At 45.7% G+C, this 22,770-nt stretch overlaps 1 long non-coding RNA gene across 1 annotated transcript; it reads left to right on the forward strand.

The window, feature by feature from the left end:
• The first annotated feature begins 725 nt into the window (after positions 1-725).
• LOC112584996 lies at positions 726-22,022 on the forward strand. The gene is made up of 6 exons (XR_006551363.2): positions 726-1,247; positions 4,003-4,125; positions 5,245-5,501; positions 11,028-11,160; positions 18,100-18,347; positions 19,161-22,022. It is a non-coding gene; the product is annotated as an uncharacterized LOC112584996 (long non-coding RNA).
• The last annotated feature ends 748 nt before the right edge of the window (positions 22,023-22,770 follow it).

The following is a 22,770-nucleotide window of genomic DNA, read 5'->3' on the forward strand; positions in this document are numbered from 1 at the left end:
TCCCACCTCCCTGAAGGAGGAGAAGCCGTGGAGCCAACATTTAGCCTTGGAAGCCCATCAGTCATCCTTTCTAGCAGGGGAGTTCACACCAAGAGGGCAGGGATCAGTCCAGCAGCATGGATCATGGTCTTCAGGGCTTAGGTGTAGTGGGCACTTTCATTTCCTATCTCATCAAGGTAGGCACGCCTGGACAAGGCTTGAACACAGAGTGGGAAGTAAGATGCTGCATTTTGATCTCAATGAAAAAGCTGTATTGTGCAATGGAGTTTAGTGAAAGCCCTGCATTGTGGGGCCATGGGGTCATTTCTTAGGTTAATAAGGGGAGTATTCAATTCTCAGGGAGTTGGTGATCTGTGTGTGTCTCCATGTCTCTGGAGGGGACAAGGAATAACATTGAAAAAGTGAAAGTGTTAGTCACTCAGTTGTATCCAACTCTTTGGGGCCCCCATGGACTGTAGTCCACCAGGATCCTCTGGCAGGATTGAATTCTCCAGGCAAGAATACCAGAGTGGGTAGTCATTCCCTTCTCCAGAGGATCTTCTCAATCCAGGGATCAGGCGTGGGTCTCCCACATTGTAGGCAGATTCTTTACCATCTGAGCCACCAGGGAAGCCCATAAAGAATAACATTAGGAGGTTTCAAAGCCTAATGTACTGCAGTCTACATGGATCAACCCCAGCCTGACTGCCCATCTGTCAAATACCATTGCTATCACAGGAGACTGAGCATACCTCCAGACTTCTTCTGCAGTGACCTCAGTGCACAGTCCAAGCCCGCGTGCCTGGCAGTTGGTGCCACCCTGCGCTAATGGGTGCCATAGCACGCCTGGCTAAGCAGAGCTTGGACTGGCTGAGCACCGCTAGCTGTCCACTGCCACCTTTTCTAGGAGAAAAAGAAATCTATTACTGCTGTGCCTGTTCTGCTCCTGGACACAGAGCCAGCAATTACCATTCACCAGGTGGCCCTAAGCTTTTCCTTGGCTTTGGGGGCAGAAGCAAGTGACTGAAGTGCTAAGCTCATTAAATCCACCCCATGTGGGACAGGTACGTCATGGGTTTTTTCTACTTACTTTCAGGGGACAAATAGCTACCCCCCGCCCTCACTGTGCTCAGATGGAATTAAGAAGCTCATGGCCCTGCACACAGGTGATTTCCTGGACTCTTGAACATCCTGACTACGGTTGCCGAGGTGACTGTGCAGCGGGACTCCTGGCCACGTTCGTGGTGCCCTCTGCCTGCTGGTAGGAGGTGGGTAACTTGTGCTTTTCCAAATCCTCAAAACCCTCCTGAGGAGCTGGTGAGTTTGGTGGTGAACTCTCTTTCCCACATTTCAAAACTGTTTCCTTGAACCTAACTTGGCTTATATACCTGCTTATATCCAGAAGATTCAGTAATGTTTCCCTGAGCTGTCTGCCAGGAACAGAGGATCCCTCTTTTACATTTATCCTTGTGTCAAACCCCTACTCTTTGGAACCTCCAGGGTCTTCATAGAGACCTTATTCGGGCTATTGTTTGTTGCTTTCCTAAACTTTCTCCCTCCCCGGTCTCTCCAATCATACTGAGATAGTCATTATTAACATGATAAATACAGTCTCCCAATTTTTTATGTGTGAAACACGTCTCTTTGTCTGTCTATCTGTCACCTGTCTATGTGTCTTTGTATCAGTCCAGGTATACATGTATTTATTAGCTATCCTCATATCCATGTGGTGGTGGTGTTCTAGTCACTCAGTTGTGTCGGACTCTTTGTGACCCCATGGACTGTAGCCCTCCAGGCTCCTCTGTCCATGGATTCTCTAGGCAGGAATACTGGAGTGGGTTGCCATTCCCTTCTTCAGGGGATCTTCCTGACCCAGGGATTGGCCCTGAGTCTCCTGCCTTGCAGGTGGATTTTTTACCCCTGAGCATCAGGGAAGCCCTCATATCTATGTATCTCTGTATGCTTGCTTGCATGCTGAGTCACCTCAATCATGTTCGACTCTTTGTGACCCTATGGACCGTATAGCCTGCCAGGCTCCTCTGTCTATGGGGAGTCTCCAGACAAGAATACTGGAGTGGGTTGCCGTGCCTTCCTCCAGGGGATCTTCCTAACCCAGGGATCAAACCCAAGTCTCCCACATTGCAGGCAGATCCTTAACCACCTGAGCCACCAGGGAAGCCCAAGAATACTGGAGTGGGTAGCCTATCCCTTCTCCAGGAGATATTCCCCACCCAGAAATCAAGCTGCAGTCTCCTGCATTGCAGGCGGATTCTTTACCAGCTTAGCTACCTGTATGTCAGCACACATGTATCTAATTTGTGTACTGTGTAGTCCATGTATCTATGCTTCTATCTACCAATCTATCACTTATTATTTCTACCACACATACACACATGCACATACTAAGAACTGTCCATATGTCAAAGCCCCTATCACTATAGGATTCTAGTCTATTCCAGCTATTTGATTATAAAGTGTCAACCTTCCTACCCCTTCAAGATTGGTAAACTTGAAACCCAGGCAAAGCTGAAAGGTACCCTGTGTGCTAAGCTGGTCGCCCTGCATGGCTCCCTTCCATCCTTCTCCTGAGTCTAAGACAGAGTTGCTGTTATTATCAATATTTCTAATATATGGAAGGAACAGACTTAGAGCAACATGCTTGAGGTCAGTGTTAGGAGGAGGTCAAAGCCATGCTCCATGTTCTCTATCCCAGCTGTTTACTGTATCCTGACTCGGGTATCACTCCTGGGGAGGACCCTGGTTTTTACTTTATTTCTTATTCTTAGAGCAGGAAGCTGTGATCTTCCATTTCTGGTCATTCCAAGCTGAATGTTTAAGCCTAGAATGAAAACTTATCTGCTGCAAATAGTTTCTCAGGGATTAACAGAGAAACAAAATAAAAACAAAACCAAATTGCTCAAAAATATGCCTGCTTGCACAAAGAGCATTTACTTGAAGCTAAACCATAAAACCCTACTTTTTCCCTTTACAGATGTAATTGTTACATATGTTCATTATGAATTCATAATGAGGGCCCAGAACAGATGGTGCTGACTTAAAATGACATGCACTGCAAGCGATGCTGGTCCATACGGGGGCTGCTGCTGTCCCTGAAGGCACCAAAGGAGGGGTGGTGGTCAGCAGAGAAGCCCTGAGGCTGGTCTGGCTTGCCTGTGGCCCGGACAGGAGCTGCTGGGCACTGAGCCATATTTGGAAGAATCTTGGAGCAGAATTTGGAGCTAGTCCTGTACTTGTCACAGCCTTCTTGGTGTCCTAAGGTATATCCTAGCAGTCAGAGCAACAGGATCTGGGGACTTATCCTGCCAGAACTGGCATGAGTCCTGGAGGAGACAGGCAGGGCTCCTATCTGGTGTCAGAGACCCCTCACTGTGGGGGGTGTGGTCTTCTCCCATGTGCCCCATGCATGGGTGATCTGTCTGGTCTGGTGGACTTGGCCTGACTCCTCTTCTGAGCTCACTTCTCCTCCCAGTGTGAATATGCGGCTCTTCCTCTTATACCCAAGCCTGGGTGGAGGATGGGGCGCTGACCTCAGTAGTCTGATGTATTAGTTCATGCTAATATTATGCTAATATCATGGAGTGGAGGTCACGCCGTCGCATCTCTTATGCCACTTAATCCACACAAGTTTCCAATTATTTGTCATTGTAGGCTTTTGGAATCTCATTCTAAGTGAAAGATGCCAGGCTTGAATTGAGGTCCGTTTGATTGCAAAGCCCATGATTTGTCTAATAGAGCCTCTTGTAAGCATTAAGGTTGGTTAAAGATTAAATTTGTAATCCTCTTCTGCGAGGATATTAATGATTTTTTTCAGGAGATGCTTACAAGTGAAAATCTGAGCTCAGACAGTTGGCTATTGAGGGTGGAAACTCAGTTTTGAGGGATGAGAGTCATCTCCAGGTGGAGACCATGCAGACTTAATCCTCAGAGGACATCACAAACGTGCTGCTTACATTTCACCATGAGCTTGTGTTAGCTTTTCCCTGTTGCCTTTTGCTCCTGCAGATTCCCTCTAAATGGCCGTGATTTCAACTCCGAGGACTAGAGGAACCTTGCAGAGAGTTCTGATCCATGTGTGAAGATGAAAAAGCACTATAATTCCTTCCATGTCCTCTTGCAACTATTTAGGTAGGATGAGTACTGACTGGTGAAAGGAAAGTGAAATCTGGGGAGTGGGCTGTAACTACAAAGGCCGCATACTTGGACTTCCCTGAAAACTAAAACTCCTGTGACTATTACTCAGCCATTATAAGAATGAAATAATGCAGCCTGCGGCAACCTGGATGGACCTAGATTGTCAGACCGAGTGAAGTCAGACGAGAAGGAGAAATATCCTATGACATCCCTCACATGTGGAATCTGAAAAGAAATGATACAAATGAACTTATTTTCAAAACATAAACAGACACGCAGACTTAGAGAATAAACTTACGGTTGCCAGGGGAAAGGATGAGGGGAAAGAACAGTTAGGGAGTCTGGTTATGGTTGCCAGGGGAAAGGATGAGGGGAAAGAACAGTTAGGGAGTCTGGAGTAGACATGTACATGCTGTTGTATTTAAAGGGAATAGCAAACAAAGCCCTACGGTATAGTGCAGGGAACTCTGCTCACTTGTTATGCGCCAGCTTGGATGAGAGGGGAGTTTGGGGGAGAATGGACACACACCCACACAGACACACACACACACACACACACACACATGTATATGGCTGAGTCCCTTTGCTGTTCACCTGAAACTGTCACAATATTGATAATCGGCTATATCCCAATACAAAAGTAAAAGTTAGAAACACCTAAGACTCCTTTTGCAGGTTGGAGGAATTAAAAAAAAAAAACAGTTAAATAGATGAATATCATTTCTGTTATGTACCAACACTGCATCCTACTGAACAAAGAAAGTGAAAGTGTTGGTGGCTCAGTCCTGTCTGACTCTTTGCGACTGTGTGGGCTGTAGCCTACCAGGCTCCTCTGTCCATGGAATTCTCCAGGCAAGAATACTGGAGTGGGTTGCCATTCCCTTCTCCAGGGGATCTTCCCCACCCAGGTCTCCCTCATTGCAGGCAGATTCTTTATAGTCTGAGCCACCAGGAAGACTACCAGTAAGCCATGTGTGTTTACCGCTAAGGTCCACTTCATTAATTTAAAGGATAAATTGTGGAGATTTTGTTTCCGTGAGATGCATCTCACAGACTTCATGCTCTATCATATGATGGGGGAAGAAATAAGCATTTGGTCTCTCTTTTTTCCAGAGACTGTTGGAAGACCTTGTATGGACATAAACCTTCCTGGAAAGAGGCGGCTACATCACCCCTCACCTGCACCCCAGCTTGGCTGTATCCGAGGATGACTGTCTCTAGAGAAGGGGATGGGGTGTGAGGTCCCAAGGGTTCCATCATTGGCCTTGCATCCTGACCACCTCAGACAAGCCCCCACCACCTGAGCCTCAGTCCTCATCCATGAAAGAAATGTACACGGTGAAATTTCTTCTTCCTACTTCAGAGAAATGGTATAAAAGCAAATGAGAGAACACGGTCAAAAGCCTTTTGTAAATTTTAACCTGCTTTGCAGATATCTGCCGCTTCTAGAATATCCTATTAACACAGGGTTTCACAACTTTAGCACTGTTGATATTTTGGGTCAAATCATTCTGTTTGGGGGAAAGACAGCTGTCCTGTGCATTCAGTTCAGTTCAGTTCAGTTGCTCAGTTGTGTCTGACTTTTTGCAGCCCCATGGACTGCAGCACACCAGGCTTCCCTGTCCTGTGCATTACGGGATTTTAAACAGCATCCCTGTCTTCAACTCATTAGATGCCAGTAATAGGCTTGCCTCCATGTACGCTCATCCACCCAGACTTGACCCCCCTAAAGTGTCTCTGGGCATTCTCAAATATTTCCTGGTGGGCAAAATACCTCCATCAATGAAGTATGACCTTGGATAAATCATTTAAGCTGTTGGAGCCTTAGTTTCCTCATCTGTGGTATATGAATAATAATAAGCACACCAATCTCATATGCATCATTTATCCTCACTGTGAGGATTAAATGAGATGATGCACATGATACGTCAACAGTGTGCATGGTGTACATGGAACATGATCAGGAAATATTTGCTTTTATTTGAAGACAATATCTCTAGTGTAAAGCTGTCCACATAGAAACACAAGCCGGGGAAGTGACCTTTCTTGGCCCCTAACCCTGCATTATACTCTATGCAATGTGCACACAGACTTCCTGCACCATGTCCCAAATATGTTCCAATGAATAATTGTCAGGAAAACAAGATTAGGGTCGGGTGGATACCAAATGCAGGCTTCCCTGTTGGCTCAGATGGTAAAGAGCGCACCTGCAATGCAGGAGACACAGGTTCAATCCCTGGGCCAGAAAGATCCCGTGGAGAAGGGAATGGCAACCCACTGCAGTATTCTTTCCTGGAGGATTCCACGGATAGAGGAGGCTGGCAGGCTACAGTCCATACAGTTGCAAAGAGTCAGACACAACTGAGTGACTAACACACGTGCACATACTAAATACAGCGGTGAAACAAGTTTGGGAAAGTCGGTGTTTTCCTTTTGCAGTATTAGATTTCTTAGAGCTGTTAAGCACACAAATAGGCAAGTGTCCAAATATTTGGTTCACCGTGCAGACTTGTCCACATTGATGGGCCTGTTCTCTTGGGCACCAAAGGCACCTTGATAAAGGATGTAGTATGCTAAATGTGGAAGAGGGGGAGGTTTGCTATTCTTTAAACTAACAAATCAAAGAGGATTGGAACCCTACTAATGGAAAGAAAGTCATGCAAAATGAGCTAAATTGCCCACATTTAGCCTGAGGGAAAAACTGAGACCCATAGCTTTTGGAGTAGTATTCTGCTCTATCAAGAGGATATTTATTAATATACATATATATTTTTTCCTCTTTGTGACTATTAAACCTATTTTCAGTGCAGAAATAGAGATGCAGACATAAAGAATGGACATGTGGACACAGTGGGGGAAGGGGAAGGTGGGAAGAATTGGGAGATTAAGATTGACATATATGTACCACCATGTGTAAAATAGATAACTACTGGGAAGCTGCTGTAAGGCACCGGGAGCTCAACTCCGTGCTGTGTTGACCTAGAGGGGTGGGATATGAGGGGGAGGGAGGCTCAAGGAGGAAGGAGATGTATGTGTACAAATAGCTGCTTTTTTGCACAGCAAAAGTGAACACAATCTTGTGAAGCAATACTCCAATAATAAATAATAAATACTCCAATAATAAAGTAAAAAATAGAAGAGAGGATATTCATGTAGGCACATGTAATGCGGAAACTTGCTTATAGATTTGAAACAAACATATATAATATACAATGTATGTACACACTCATGTACACACACACGTGCACACACACACAGTTTCCTGATGATGAAAGGGTAGTTTTCATTTTTTGTTGGCTTTTCCCCCCTGATGTCTCATGTGACAATGAGAATTTTATTTGTTTTCTCCTGTGTGACTTGGGATCTTTTTACTAATTTTATGAAATTCCACATGATCTCAGGATGCGGTCCATGGAAGCAGAGCAGTGAAGTAGTTTATAGAACTGTTGGAGAAAGAACCTCCCTTGTGTTAATATCGGCTCCCGCTTCCTTGCAAAGAGTTACATTTTATGCTGTGCTGTCTACCAGGAAAGCCTGATCCCATCACCCCAATTCTATGCTGGAATGGAATGTTAAGATAACTGGCTCAGGGACTGTCCCAGGGAATTGCTCAGAGAGGCTCAGGGGCTGGCCAGAAGGGAACTGAACCCTGGTGAACTCTCCCAGAGCCCTGAGGTTATCACAGCCTCCTAGTGACAGTTGCCTCAAGTCAGAACCCAGCGTCCTTCATAATTGATTTTTTTCTAGTTACAAAACTTGCCGTTCTTGCACTAAGTTTTTCCCCCATGAAACTTGTGTGTCTTTTTAGCTGGAAATGGAAGTGACTGGGAGAAGTGATGATCTAGAAAAAGACGACTGCATACCATGGTTGCCCTTCCAAGCGTCATTTAAACGCTCTGTCTTATTACAGTGCCTGTACCTGGGGACAGTGTCACACTTTTGCAGCAATACAGCTACGGCTGCAAGGGCACTTCCATTATAAACCCCTGTCTCCAGGTGCTCGTGACAGCCTTGGGGGAAAATCACTCTTTGGGCTGAAATTTCTCATATCCGTTCTCACCTCCGAGGTGAAATTCTTGTTTTAAAGTCTGGTAGAAAGCTCTGTATCTGTGACTATGTAGGGCCTCTCAAAGGACCCCTGGGAGTGGAGCTGAGGGTAGGCATTAGCTCTCAGGAGAGTGAGATTTGAGAAATTCGGGGTCCTCATCTGTGTTCTATTTGGGAGTCAGGGCCCCAGGATCACTTCATGGATTCTGCCCTGGAGTGATAGGAGGTGATTTTGCAAGTGAAATTTATTTCTCTGATTCCTGGGTGTTGGAGAGAGAGTGTTCATTCTAGAAGCAGGAGAGTGAAGGAATTCTGCAGGGAACCTTAGATTCACTGCTCTCACATCTGTCTAGGCACCCTATGTCAAAGTGGACACGAGTCTTTTGGCAGTGATCTAACCCCACCATCATCCATGCTGTTGTTCAGATGGCTTTCTCAGCCTGGAATTCCCTTTCTGCCCTATTCTATCAGAGCCCCAATCTTTCCATAAAATCCAACTCATATGGCACCTTCTCTGAGCCCCATATGCCACCTGTTGTATCCATGAAACCCTTCTTGTGCTGTATTTTTCCAGCATGCTATTCTTTATTGGATAAGAATTGCTTTGTGACACTGCGTTAGTTTCTACTGTACAGTGGAGTGAATCAGCCACACGTGTACATATATCCCCTCCCTTGTGGACCTCCCATCCCCCACCATCCCGCTCCTCTAGGTCATCACAGAGCACTGAGCTGAGCTTCCTGAGCCTTACAGCAGGTTCCCGCTTCAGGATTTTCTACCTCTACTGGAGTCATTCCCATAACTTCTGCTGCTCCTCTCTTTCAATAGGTCACAAACTTCCCGGGGGTAAAGGACTCGAACTTTTGCAAACAGCATAACAGCAGTATTGCCTATCAGATACTCAACAAGCGTTTGTTAGATCAGTTCATTATCACCACTTATGCAATAAACTGTGGAAAATTCTTCAGGAGATAGGAATATCAGGCCACCCGACCTGATAAATCTATATGCAGGTCAAGAAGCAACAGTTAGAACAGGACATGGAACAACAGACTGGTTCCAAATCGGGAACTGCTTATTTAACTTCTATGCAGAGCACACCATGAGAAATGCTGGACTGGATGAAGCACAAGCTGGAATCAAGATTGCCAGAAGAAATACCAATAACCTTAGATACGCAGATGACACCACCCTTATGGCAGAAAGTGAAGAAGAACTAAAGAGCCTCTTGATGAAAGTGAAAGAGGAGAGTGAAAAAGTTGGCTTAAAACTCAGCATTCAGAAAATCATGATCATGCCATCTGGTCTCATTACTTCATGGCAAATAGATGGGGAAACAATGGAAACTGAGAGACTTTATTTTTGGGGGGTCCAAAATCATTGTAGATTGTGATTGCAGCCATGAAATTAAAAGACATTTACTCCTTGGAAGAAAAGCTATGACCAACCTAGACAGCATATTAAAAAGCGGAGACATTACTTTGCCAACAAAGGTCCATCTAGTCAAAGCTATGGTTTTTCCAGTAATCATGTATGGATGTGAGAGTTGGACTATAAAGAAAGCTGAGTGCCGAAGAATTGATGCTTTTGAACCGTGGTGTTGGAGAAGACTCTTGAGAGTCCTTTGGACAGCAGAGATCCAACCAGTCAATCCTAAAGGAAATCAGTGCTCAATATTCACTGGCATGACTGATGTTAAAGCTGAAATTCCAATACTTTGTCCACCTGATGTGAAGAACTGACTCATTGGGAAAGACCCTGATGCTGGGAAAGATCGAAGACAGGAGGAGAAGGGGACAACAGAGGATGAGATGGTTGGATGGCATCATCGACTCGATGCAGATGAGTTTGAACAAGCTCTGGTAGTTGGTGATGGACAAGGAAGGCTGGTGTGCTGCAGTCCTTGGGGTTGCAAAGAGTTGGACATGAATGAGGGACAGAACTGAACTCAAGCGACAGTAGCCATATCCTAACGCTCTTCAACGTGATAGCACTCTTGGAGACGTTGAACTCCCAAACCTAAATAGATATGACTCTTGCCCTTGGCAAGCATGTGATTTGGGATGTGTAGCAAGAAGGAAGGAAAAAAATGAAAATAATAGTTATAAGACAAAGCTGGATTAGAACCATGGTGTGCCTGGAGTAGTTTTAGCATCAGAGCATTGATGGACAATGTCTTTGTGAATGGAGGGTGTGGGATGGATATATGGTTGGGGGAAGGATCTAGGCTGGGGAGGTCTGTTTGGATCCACTTAACTAGATCATGGAAAGCTTCCCTGATAGCTCAGTTGGTAAAGAATTTGTCTGCAAGGCCAGAGACTGCCTGCAATGCAGGAGATGCAGGTCCAATGCCTAGGTCAGGAGGATCTCCTGGAGAAGGAAATGGCAACCCACTCCAGTATTCTTGACTGGGAAGTCCTGTGTACAGAGGAGTCTGGCAGACTACAGCCCATGGAGTCATAAGAACTGGACACAACTTAGTGACTAAACCACAAAGTCATGAAAAGCTTTATAAGATGCTATCAGTAGAGGTTAATCCAAAGCATTTTCTAGGATGGTTTTCAAAATTGTTCAGGAAATAAACCAACTTGCTTTTACACCTCCAGCAAATGTTAGTCTTTTTAACAATACACCTCAGGAGGGCTCACAGTCTTCCTTAAATGGAGCCCCACCAGACTCATGTAAGATTATTGAAAAGCCAAGATAACTTTAAATACAAAGTGTGTCTCAAAGTGAGGTTTGAAGTATCCTCCATCCCCCATTTTCAGCATCTCTGTTATTCAAGTCTCCCCACCAATTGATTGCTGGTGTTTTGTCTCTTCTCGTGTCTCTGTTGTATTGAATTTGAGGTCTGTTCTGCCCGGGAGACCCAGCCTGATGGGGAGGATGTGGAAAGTGATCAGAGCCAGCACTTGCTCCTTAATTCCGCCTGCTGTGTTGCTCCCCGAATGACACCAGGAACCAGCCCACAAACAAGCCACTGTGAGTCCTTGTCTCTGTGTGGCGGCTGCATTTGCTACCTTTTTACTGAACAAGTTATCTTTTTGGATAGAATGCCCCTCCGGTCAATTTTCAAATGGATTTGGATGTTGGAAGATCTTCTCAGCTTCTGTGATTAAATCCAACTCAGGATTTAAAAGCAGGCATTCTGCACATTTGGGATAATTAACTAAAGCTGATCCCACTTTATCCCAAATCCCTGTTGACCTATTTTAGGTGTAATGTTTCAAGAGTTGCGATCCAAAGGTGGAAACAGTCAGCAGCCTCTTGCCACTCCCTCCCATTCCTTCTCTCCCCAGTCCCCCACATTTTCCACTTTAATGCCTAACTATCCCCCTGGAAGTTAAATTGAGTTCAGCACTCTTTTTTTAGAAAGCTCACCAGATGCAAACTTGGCACAAGGTTCGAGTATAGAGCCCTGAGACCCAGGGAGTCAAACGGGTCGGCTCACCTTGAAAGCTCTGAATGCTCCCATCACACAACCTTGAGTATCCTAGCTGTGCATACTCAGGGCGCTACAAGACTCTTCCTTTCTCCAGGCTGCTAATCACCACCTCCCCAAAAGCTCCCTCTCTCCTTCTTCCTCTGTCTTTGACCACCTCTCTCTCTCTTTCTCACCCCCCATCTAACATGTGTGCAGAGTGGAGGGAGTAAAAGGCAAAGAAGTAACAAAGAAACCCAGCAGAAGTGTCTGAGCCCTCAGATAAGACATGCTCTTTCACTATGCACTCTATTCTATTCTTAACTCCAGAAGGAAAAAAAAAGAAAATAAACAATCAAATGACCCTGCTAATTGTACAATTACAAAATAAGGTGAAATGACATTTAAACGGGTATAGAGAGTTGTTCTTTACACAAAAAGTTTTCCCATTGTACAGCAAGCACCCCTTCTTTTCCTTCCTTTCTACTTTTCTGACCTCTGCCGTTATCTCTAGATTTATCAGCAATACTAGATGGCTTTTTCACATCAGTAAGCACCATCCAAAATATAACAATCAGAAGGAATCAGAGAAAATAAATCAATGTCCACAAACAACCGACCAATTTTGGCAAGTACAATTTATTCATAAAAGCTACAGTTCACTGGGGATTCTCTTGTCTTGCATCCACAATGCCCTTGATTCAGATGCCAGCATGGTGAGCGCCAGGTGGCAGCCAAGATGGGAAGACGAGCATTGTTCCATCCTCGCGGCTTTGTTCTCTTAATGCCTCTGGTCTCCTTCTTTTTAATCTCAGAGGTGCATTTCATTCTAGGAATTCTAAAGGATTGTTATCCTAACTAATTGAAGATAGAAATTAAAGTTGAACAGGCCTTGGGTTTTTCGGTGGGGGGAGAGTGGTGCAGGGAAGGGTTTATTAAAAGGAGGGTTGCTGGTCCTGTTGAGAGGCTCACTGCTCCGAGAATTTCCGATGCACCCTCCTGATCATGCGTATCATTGCCCCTCAGAGGTCAACATCATTCACCAGCAGAAACCATCTTAGCAGAAAGGCTCCCATATTTCAGTTCTATATTCTGTCTGGATTAATCACATATTTTCCCCAAAGGGACTCTCTGTTTCCCAGCCAACACTACAGATATTTTGTGTCAGATCCCCTTTTACTTTCTAGCTTACATTCACTTTCTTAAGGATTTCGTGTCCTCTCTTTTTGCAAGTCTGCTTACGTCTGGGGTCTGAAGGGGAGGCTGTATACCTTATATTTCAGTTAGGGACCTGAGAAAGGTCAACAGGAGAAAAGTGGGGAGAATGATGGAGAGATTTCCAACTAGCCAGAACTGTGGGTGGGAGACACGGTTGGAAAATATACAAGAAAATCATTCTTTGACCTGTAAACAAGGGCTCCTAGCCCTGAAAACACAGAATAAATTGTTCTGCTGACAATAATTAATTAGCAATAATAGTTTGCACTCCTAGCTCAGCTTTCATCTGGCAACCTCAAAGCACTTCACAAATCGCACTTAATTAGGGCTCTGGCTCCCTGCAGAAGGTGAGCAGGTATTAACTGCACCCTTCATCCTGCGAGGACACAGGTTCAGTGGCCCATCCAGTGGCTGGTTACTCTGTCCAGTGGGGAAGAAAGGAGCCCTCAGCCAGTTTGCCAGGGTCCACGTCTGCGTCACCGAAGTGGCGGGCAGTGACCTGCCTGGGTGACCGGTGTGCGCTGTTGCTGATCAGTCGCCAACCTGACACAGTCGTGCTGTGAGTGTAGACCACTGGTCCTGTCCTCACCTGGGCTGACTAGCTGGCTCGCAGCCTCTTATCAGATCACAGCGTGGAAAATCTCAGCTTCCTGTTCCCAAAGCAAGCTGGGAGGTGAACTTGCCTGCACAGACAGTATTTAATTTGTGACGGCTTGATGAGGTTAGTCACCTTGCTTGTCGCGGCTGTGTTCTCCCTGCCGCGTGTTCGCCAGACTTACTTTCTGCCGATGCCTTGTCATGAGGGAGGATAGAGAAGGATCGGAGAGGAAAGGAGGGGAGATGCTCCTGGGACGGGGGTGCGGGGTACACTGCCACTGCCCTTTTCTGCCCATCCTCCTGTTGGCCCTGGGCTGGCAGCTGCTGCTGCCTGCTCCCCTACCCCCAGGCCCCCCAGATGGAAGGAGGGAAGATTAACTCTCCCTGCATCTCTTGCCAGGGCTGTGTGGTGGATTAGGTTGGCAGACAGACCCAGATAGCTTCATCTTTGGGAGCTGGAAGATTTCTCAAGGTCATTCTGCAAAGCACATATGTTTCTGAGTTGCTCCGGGAAGCCAACTGCTAGGTCCACTCAGATCCTGGGTTTCTGACTTATGAGAGGGATTCCTAAACTCTGCTAGCACTGGCATTGCTTTTCATGTCAAACATTTTGCAGAACACACCCCGTACAAATTTCCCCACAATAAAACATTAAGGTATTATTAGTCCTTTTAATACTTGTATTGTGGGAAATGCAAAATGACAAACAGCTATTGTAAAATTTGATAATGATCTTGTACAAATACACATTTTATTTATGATAATATAAAATACTCTGGAAAATAAAATAAGTGTGGATGTTTTTGTAAAGCACTGATTTTTTTATTTTTTAGGTGAGAGATGACACTTAATGCACACTCAAATTTGAAACTGCTTACAATAACTATATCCTTCAACGGCCCTTGGCATGTAGGTTGGAAACTTTTGATTTATAATATAAAGCAAATAAAAATTGGGGATGACTAAACCTGTGACATGGAGAAGGCAATGGCACCCACTCCAGTGCTCTTGCCTGGAAAATCCCATGGACAGAGGAGCCTGGTGGGCTGCAGTCCATGGGGTCGCTAGGAGTTGGACACGCCTGAAGCGACTTAGCAGCAGCAGCAGCAGCAAACCTGTGAGAATTCTCAGAAATGGACCTAACACTTTTTGGATGATTGGACTATTTGGTTGAATATTTATGCCAAGGGAGGACCATTTGGGGGAATGCCTTGAATCCTCAGAAACACCACTTTCATGAGTTTCTTCTACCTTCCATGCATCCTGGATTTCTCTTTAGTGTCTTTTTCCCCCTGGAGATATCAAAGCATTTTTTTTCATTGACTACAGTGAGGATTACAAAAGTCATACAAAACAGAACCATGATGGATCTGCAGTGTATCAGAGAGGCTCTAAATTATTATTTGAATTCTTTTCTTTTTCTGCATTATCCAGGTCTAGAAGGCCAACAAAGAGAGCTAAGGAGGATCCAGGGCTCAGAGAAATTATTGAAAGGAGAACAGATTGTTGTAAAGATCAAGCATAGCTTGATGCCATCATGGCGAGCATTTATCGAGCTCCTACTATGTCAGCATCTCCACAGAGATAAAATAACAAGGCATATGAACAATGTGTATGTCACTGCTGTTGCTGTTTTGTGCACAACAGTAGGGAAGGGTAGTTATCTTTATTCCCACTGTTGAGAAAACACAGCTCCGTGTGGTATGACTTGCTCAAGGTCACATGTGGGAAATGGCAGAGCTAGACTCAGGTGCAGGTCTGATTCAGGATGAGATGCTCAGGCTGTGGCTGAGCGTACCTGTTCTGGCAGGGGCTCCCTTGTTCCTAAGTGTCACTTGAAAAGCAAGTTGCTTCACAGCCGTGAGGGCTCACACTGCTGGTGTCGCTTTTGGTAGATGGCTGGCTGCCCCACGTGCACTGCGGGTTCTGCTACCCAAGAAAAGAGGTGATGGAGAGTCTTCCCTTATGGAGCGTTTTCCCAGATGCGGCAACTTGTAGAATCAGAGACACTAGTATCAGCTTTAAAGGAAAGATCTGTGACCTCAGAGCCAAGTTCGAGGCCGAGATACACCAGCGTTTGACTTTTCACAGGATGCTTGACTTCCCTAGACTTCAGTTCTCCTTTCTATAAACTGATGATTCATTCAGTCCCTAGGAAATTGTTTGAGTCTCAGTCATTGGTCTAGCCCTGTGTTGGGTGGCTGTTCTCTGCCTTATAGGAACTCAGTCTAGTGGCAGATGAATTAAAATGGAATGGTAATTCAGTGAAACAAGTGGAATAATACAGACTGAGAAACCTTTTACGGATGCCTAATGAAATCAAGGAAGGCATCGCAGAAAAGGTGACATTTGAATCCAATTTTGAAGACATACAAGGCTTCCCTGATAGCTCAGTTGGCAAAGAATCCACCTGCAATGCAGGAGACCCTGGTTTGATTCCTGGGTAGGGGAGATCTGCAGGAGAAGGGAAAGGCTACCCACTCCAGTATTCTTGGGCTTCCCTTGTGGCTCAGCTGGTAAAGAATCTGCCTGCAATGTGGGAGACCTGGGTTTAATCCCTGGGTTGGGAAGATCCCCTGGAGAAGGGAAAGGCTCCACACTCCAATATTTTTGCCTAGAGAATTCCATGGACTGTATATATAGACCATGGGGTTGCAATGAGTTGGACACGACTGAGTGACTTACACTTTGAATTGATCAGATGAGGAGTTCAATTCAGTTAATTGGGATGTGCGTGTATGTGTGTGTATTTGTATGTGTGCGTGTCTCTATTATGTACCTGTGCTAGGCTTTGGGTGAACAATTGTAAATAAGACAAATACACCATCTGTAAGATGTTTAGTCTGATTAGGGAATGAGGTCACTCAGCGTGGAACATTAAACGCTGCACTGAGCGTACACAGGAGCCCCTCCGACTCACCTAGGGCAGGAGGAGAATTTCAAGCAGAGGAAATGGCTGTGTCGAGGTGATGGAGGGCGGATGAACACCACAGCAGTGCTGTGTTGATGGGTGAAATGTAGATGACAAGGCTGGAGACCCTCCTAAGGGGTGGCCAGGAAAGGGTCACCCATGCTTAGTTAGGATTTTACCCTGATGTGATGGAGGACTTTAATCAGGGGAGCAGACTAAAGGAGAGCTTTTGGTGGGAAAAAGGAGGAATTTCTTCTGAAACTGGAAATAATAGCCCAAAGGAGAGAGTACGGGAGTAGGACACCCATATGGGAAGTTCTTGCAGTGGGAGCAGTAGGTGGGTTGGCAGATTGAAAATAGCGGATGCAGGAAATGGCCCTGAATTAGAAGACACAATTCACAGATTGATGAGGTTTGGGAGTAAAAGAAGGACTCAGGGGAAAGGGCAGAGTGAGAACGGTATCTAGGTTTGCAAAGAAGAGAAGGCCTTATGGAGAAGCCCTGAGTTCCCATCTGGATGTATTCAGTAAGGTGCTCGTTGCTCAGGCAGAGGTGTCCACTTGGTCAGGTGGGGATTCATGGTCAGATCTGCAGAGAAAGGTAGGCGCTGGAGGTTTGGATTTGGTCAACATGACGATGTGGGTGTACCTGTGGTGATGAGAAGGATGAGAGCGGAGGACCAATGATACCAGAGAAGGGGAAGTCTGGGGATTGCACTAAAGTGGATTCGCTGTTAGGAGACTCAAAGGGAAAACCAGAGAGCTTTGAGGAAGATCAAGAATGACTAAGATCCTGGAGGTTAACATAGGATGGGCAGTGAGCTACAGAAGAGGATGGAAATGGAAGATGAACCATTAGAGGACCACTGCTGGGCTCACAAAGTACTAGCATCTCCTTTATGCATGTCATGAGGCTGTTCTGTGGGCCGATGAGCCAACACATGTGAAAACAATAGCCTATGAAATGCTGGACAAAGGTCAATTATGTGCTCGCTGCCTGCATCTCTTTTCCTTCCCCTCCTCCAATGTCACTCACTCCTGAACACTATTTGCAGCTGCCAGCCCCTTCTAGAGAACAAAGCCACCTATATTGCTCATCCACCTCCTCCTATGCTGCTGCTGATCTTTATTTCTTTGTTTGTACTGTTCGCTCTTTCAAGAAAGCCTTGCCAACATCAGCTTGTATCTTATTAACCCCTGAAGATCCTTTGGGACTGATTTTTAGCACCTCCTCCAGGAAGCCTTCGCTGATTCTCAGCAGTGGAAACCACTCCCTCATTCTCCCACTAGGTACCCAAGGCTGGGTAAAATGTCCCTTCTCTGGTCTTCCCTGACACCCAGTGCCTCTCAGTATCATCATACATTCTCATTCACCATTCACTGTATGTGTGTGGGTGCATGCTTAGTCATGTCCAGCTCTTTGTGACCTCGTGAATTGTAGCCTGCCAGCCTCCTCTGTCCATAGAATTTTCCGGGCAAGTGTACTGGAGTGGGTTGCCATTTCCTACTCCAGGAGATCTTCCCCACCCAGGGATCAAACCCGCATTTCTGTGTCTCTTGAGGCTTCTTTACCACTGTAACACCTTGTGTAGTGTATTCATTTAATGTCCATGATCTGTGTTCTTTTTATCAGCAACATCTGTGTCCTATTGCTCTCCGAGTCCCCACAGTCTAGCTCAATGCCTGACACTTAATAGATCCTCCATGAAGAGTTGTTGAACATGAATGAGCAAATAAGATGCAGACACCCAGGTGTTGTTTTCCTTTTCTTGCAGCCAGAGCACTCAACCTCTGAAGAACAGCCCTCGACCACTCACCTAAGAAGCAAAGCATTTGGTGGGTAGCTGTGACCAGACTGGCTGGCAGCGCTAATTAAAACATTCAGCCCACGCATATGTAAATCCAGAAACAGCATGCCAGGGAAGATAACTCCTGATCCGAACTCATCCCCAGAGCTTTGCCCAAACCCAGCTGTTTAGAAGCAATCTGCAGCATGGCCACTTGATAAAATTATTTCTGTTTGGTAAGTGTGGGTGGGCGGGCAGGCATGTGAAACGGGGACAATCAAGGGGCAGGAGCTGATGCGAAGTTGAATCTCAGAAGCTTTGGGAATGAAAGCACCATGAAAAAAAAAATCCCTAGGGACCTTATCAAGTTTGGGGTTAGAGAGCATGAAAAGAGGAAGGCGTATCTGATTGTTACACTCTCCTTAGACTCTCAGACTTTAACGCTCAGTGCAGCATCAAGTCAAGTCACAAACACACATTCGTAGGCACAAACCTGAGACAAAGTCTCTTGCAGCCCTTTGGCTTCCAGACCTGGTATGTAACTCCTTCCAGTCACCAGGTTCAAAACAGAGCAAGCCTGCAAGTTTATTTGGCACAGAGGGTTGTCTTGTAACAATCTGAGATGCTGTCTTCTGAGACTCTGAGAAGCACAGTGCTTGAGAGACGGACGGAGAGAGAGATTTGGGTCCTCGTCCAAGCTCTAAGGCAAACTGGCTACGTGATCCCCTGCAAATCCCTTGGCTCCTCCCAGCCCCTGTCCCTTCACCCTTAAAATGAGTGATTTGAAACTAAGGTCTCTAGAGATTCTTCTTACACCATGACTATGAAATATGATGCTCTCAATCTACAGGTGAGAGCTGTGCTAAGTCCAGGTTCATACAGAGAGGGTGAGTCAGACCCAGACATCTGCAGGAATACTGTCTCCTAGGTTACAGGTCTGGACCACCCTCTTCCCTTTAAACTCAGCCCCTGGTTTGTCATGTCCATAGTCCCCCTCCCCCACCCCGTGTTGTTTACTTGGCTGAAACTCTGTTATCTTCCTTCACCAGGCCTTTGAAGAATCCCTTCTTTCTTGGTCTGGCTTTTGGCCATGCTCCTGGTCAGTTGTGAGCAACTAGTCAGGCGACTGCCTGTCTTGTCACGGAGTATGTATGGAGAAGAGAGGAAAACTGGAAATCTGGTACATGTACGCCAGTGCAGCCTCATGGAACCCACACAGCTCTCTGCAGCTGGACACAGACTGGGCCAGAACCATCCAAAGTGCCCTCTGGAAGTGCCCGTGGGGCTTTTCCATCGCAGAGTCAGAAGTGGAGGAGCTCCCCTCTGCACACAGGGCTCCAGCTGTCCTGCTGTCTTCAGGCTTCTTCAGTCAATGGGAACATCCTCCATTCTTTTTAGCTGCACGGGCACGGTCAGAGTTTTCAGGGGCTGGGAAGACCAGAAATCCCTCCTGTTCCTGGAGAGAGAAGGCATGACTTGATGACCCTCTAAGAAGGGTCTTGCTTTATATGTGCTTCTTTCTAGATTCTCAATTGCTATCATTCTAACCTCAGCCTTCATCATCTGTGTTCAAGGAAGTCAGCAGAGGATCAGCAAATAATGGGACTCCATGGGTTTTATTCAATAGTTGTAATTCATTTAACCAATATTTATGAGGCGACCACTATGTCCCAGTCCTTCTGCTAGATGCCAGGAATACAAAAATGAATAAGCCTTAAACTCTGGCTTTCAAGATTCTGAATCTAGTTAGAGATTCACCTTCATAAAAGCAGTATGAGGTAGGTATTATTGATCCCGTTTTACAGAAGGGGACATCAAGCCAAAAAGTGATTCAATGTACATCTTAAGGTCATCCAGCTCCTAAGTTAGAAAGTAAGGATGCAGGCTGCACAAGTTGGTGTATCTGGGAGGAGAAATCCGAGTGAGCGACTTATTCCAAGAATGTGCCAGAGGTCTCCATCCCACCTCTTAGAGGGGACAGTCTGGTCTGTGAAATCCCCCTGCTTCTGGTGGGGGAGGGGGAAAATGATCCATACTCCAGACCTGAAATCTCAAAACAGCTCTGCAGAGAGGAGATAACTATAAACAGGCATAGGGTGAAGTAACTCAGCAAAGGCATAATGAAGCCTATTCTCCGAGGCTATGGTGGGAAGCCCTGCTCTGCTCACCTCTCTGATAAGTGCTCACTGATAACTACCTATTACCTCTCAGAATCACAGGCAGTAATTACTAGACAGGAATTTAGTCTGAAAGGTGAGATGAGCGAGATTGGAGCTGGTTTGCCTTGCCTCTCTCTCCATGGTTCATGTTGTGGACACAATGGTGTGCATCCTTTTTCATCTAAAGGATATGGAATGATTTTGGGAATTCTAGGAGCCTTGTGTCCGATTGCTGAAAAGTCTCAAACACCAACATTCAGTGCTAATACTGACCTATTCCAGATGCCTTTACAAACAACCAAAGTAAGATATTAAACAAATTCGATCTAATTCCTCCATTGCCTCATTAGAAAAGAGCCATTTTGAGGGTCCCAGTCCCAGACCTTCAACCCATCCTAACCCGGTCCCATGAGAAGACAATCACCCTATCCTGGTCACCTGGTAGGGATGTTTCATTTTAATTTTTGTTTTCATTTTTTTTTTAATTGAAGTGTGGTTGATTTACAGTGCTGGGTTCATTTCTTGATTTGGCTCTTATTGCCTGAACCTCGTTGTGTTTTGTTCCATGGCTACTGCTATTTTGGGTCTGTGAAGTCATTTCTTAAGTGAGGAAGTGTGGTCAGACACGAGAGCCCACACTCAGGAGCTTCAGCAGCTCTGCTGGCGAACAAGACACACAGAGCTTATCCAGTCTCCCCCTTTGCTTTCCAGGAGGCATCTGAGCTGATTTCAAGGGTGATATGACAGGGTAGGGTGGGACCTTTGTGCTGGTCTCTGGGGCCACTTGGCAGACTTTCTGAATAGGCAGGTCAGGACCCCAGGTGGCAGGAAGGTACTCTGCCAGCTTGAAGCACTAAGCCTGGAGGAGAAGGCACAATGGTTCTGAATATCTCTGCAGCTATCAGCCAACGTGGGCTTGTGACGCTCTCCAACCTCTGCCTGGGCAGGAATTGGTTTCCCTGACCTTAAAGATTGCTCATCAACTGTCCCCACAACAGGGCATCCATTCTAACCTCAGGCCCCAGACACATAAGCAGGGCATCTCCAGCAAGCCCATGCCGGCCCGCCCCCCTCCCCTCCTTCCTGCTCCTGCTATAATTGGGAAAATGTTTTCCTGTCTTAGAAATGCATGGGCACAGAAGATGAATGAGGACTGAGGGCTAAACCCACGATTCCTATTCTACTCGACCCTGTTGTTTATTTTCCACAGAAACTAAATAATGGATCTAAACTGTTTGCTGTTATTTTAAGGAGCTGCTGATGCATGATAGACATCTTCGGAAACTTCTATTTAGATTCATGATTCTGCTTCAAATACAACCATTGTCTCCCCTCTTCCCCCTCCCTTACTTTTTTTTTTTTCTTTTGCAAGATGTTTGCAAGGGAAAAGGGCCCTTGTGTAGCCAGGAGTTTCAGCAATGTTTTCCTTCATCTTCAAGTGGAGTCAACCAGCTTTGGGCTGGTACCCTGTTGATGATGTCAGGACACGAACTTCATAGTCACCAGTCCCATCCCTAATTCCAGGGGCTCGAGTGCTCTGATAGCACCCGTTTGTCTCTTTATGCCCTGGATGCATGAGCGCCGAGGAGAGACTTAGCCGTAATGATACAGGCATTGATGACAGAGTTAAAATTCTTATCGTTTGATTTGATTCTTATGATTCTTGATTCTTATTACTTTGGGTTTAACAGTCAGACCATGAACATAAGGATGGAGACTCCAAAGGAAAAAATATATATATATATTGAATTCATTAAAAGTCCAGTATATAATTGTTTGTGACTTCCCAGGTGGCGCTAGTGGTATAGAACCCATCTGCCAATGCAAGAAATGTAAGAGATGTGGGTTCAGTCCCTGGATCAGGAAGATCCCCTGGAGGAGGAAATTGCAACCCACTCCAGTATTCTTGCCTGGAGAATCCCATCGACAGAGAAGCCTGGCAGGATACGGTCCATAGGATCGCAAAGAGTCAGACATGACTGAAACGATTTAGCAAGTACGCATACAATTATTTACACAGTTTTGGTGTTTGTAGGGAATTTAGTATTTACTCCAACCTCATAAAGCTACTGGTGAAGAAACTGAGTGTTCAAGTGTCTGCCTAACTCAAGGTCATCTGATCAGGTGGTGACAGACCTAGCCTGGGACTCAGACATCTCAGCCTGGTGCTCTTGATTCCTGTCTCCCTGGGCTTGTGATTTTTGCAAGAAACAGAGACTTGATGGGCATATTTGGTTATTTGGATTGTGCGTGCTTCCCTGATAGCACAGTTGGTAAAGAATCCACCTGCAATGCCGGAGACCCCAGTTTGATTCCTGGGTTGGGAAGATCCCCTGGAGAAGGGAAAGGCTACCCATTCCAGTATTCTGGCCTGGAGAAGTCCATGGAGTTGCAAAGAGTCAGACTGAGTGACTTTCACTTTTGATGCAGACAATCCCTTAATGTGTACTGTGTGTGCTAGACTCTAATGACCACAGTGTTTAGAAGACATGGCCCCTGC

The sequence above is a fragment of the Bubalus bubalis genome, chromosome 5, assembly GCF_019923935.1.
Source record: "Bubalus bubalis isolate 160015118507 breed Murrah chromosome 5, NDDB_SH_1, whole genome shotgun sequence".
NCBI lineage: Eukaryota > Metazoa > Chordata > Mammalia > Artiodactyla > Bovidae > Bubalus > Bubalus bubalis.